This window comes from Neophocaena asiaeorientalis, unplaced genomic scaffold (assembly GCF_003031525.2).
Source record: "Neophocaena asiaeorientalis asiaeorientalis breed wild unplaced genomic scaffold, Neophocaena_asiaeorientalis_V1.1 scaffold254, whole genome shotgun sequence".
In the NCBI taxonomy this organism is placed as follows: domain Eukaryota; kingdom Metazoa; phylum Chordata; class Mammalia; order Artiodactyla; family Phocoenidae; genus Neophocaena; species Neophocaena asiaeorientalis.
In genome coordinates, this window is record NW_020174705.1 from 8,128,701 (window position 1) to 8,129,498 (window position 798).

At 48.2% G+C, this 798-nt stretch overlaps 1 non-coding gene across 1 annotated transcript; it reads left to right on the forward strand.

Annotated features, from left to right (window-relative positions):
• The first annotated feature begins 334 nt into the window (after positions 1-334).
• TRNAE-UUC (transfer RNA glutamic acid (anticodon UUC)) lies at positions 335-407 on the forward strand. The gene has a single exon. It is a non-coding gene; the product is annotated as a tRNA-Glu (tRNA).
• Positions 408-798: the final 391 nt, after the last annotated feature.

The window sequence follows — 798 nt, forward strand, 5'->3', positions numbered from 1 at the left end:
TGGCGTAATCTAGTCAACCATCAGTGAGTGCAAGGCAAGGCATTATGGAATCCCAAGGAACAATGGTGGAGCGTCAATGCTATAGGTTGCAGGAGATGGAGAGAGTCATGCAGTGAGAGTGGGCAGGCCCCAAATCACCAAGGGACTGGTGTGCTCACCTAAGGAGTTTTAATTCTCTCCTGAAAGCTGGGGAGTGACGTTCTCAGATCTGTGCTCTGAAGGTCACGATGGCAGACTTGAATAAAATGCAGCCAGTTAAGAGACAGGGAGACCCTAAAACACCAAAGTCTGGTCTAATGTCACAGAGATAATTAGGGATGAAGAAAGGGGGAATTCCCTGGTGGTCCAGTGGTTAGGACTTGGCGCTTTCATTGCCATGGTCCCAGGTTCAATCCCTGGTCGGGGAACTGAGATCCCACAAGCTGCATGGCACGGCCAAAAAAATAAAAAAATAAATGAATAAATAAAAAATATATATACCAAAAAAAAAGAGGAAGGGCTAGTACGGGTACAGTACGATGCTGGCTGGCTCACCAAGGCCATCCCCTCCAATCTGCTCACCTTCATGGCTCTGTTCTGTGCCTGCAGCTCATCTTCCTCCCTGGTCCTTCCTTGTGACTTCCAGAGGTGCTAATTCATTGGGTGTGCTGCTTCAGGCACTGGCTTCTTCTTGATCAGCCTAAGCCAGGACCTCCTGCATTGTTTCCTTAGCTGGACTCCAAGAAGTGCACCTCTCTAACACCATCCTGTGGCCTAGACCCTCTCAATATTAATACAGCTACACTAACCCTTCTGTTC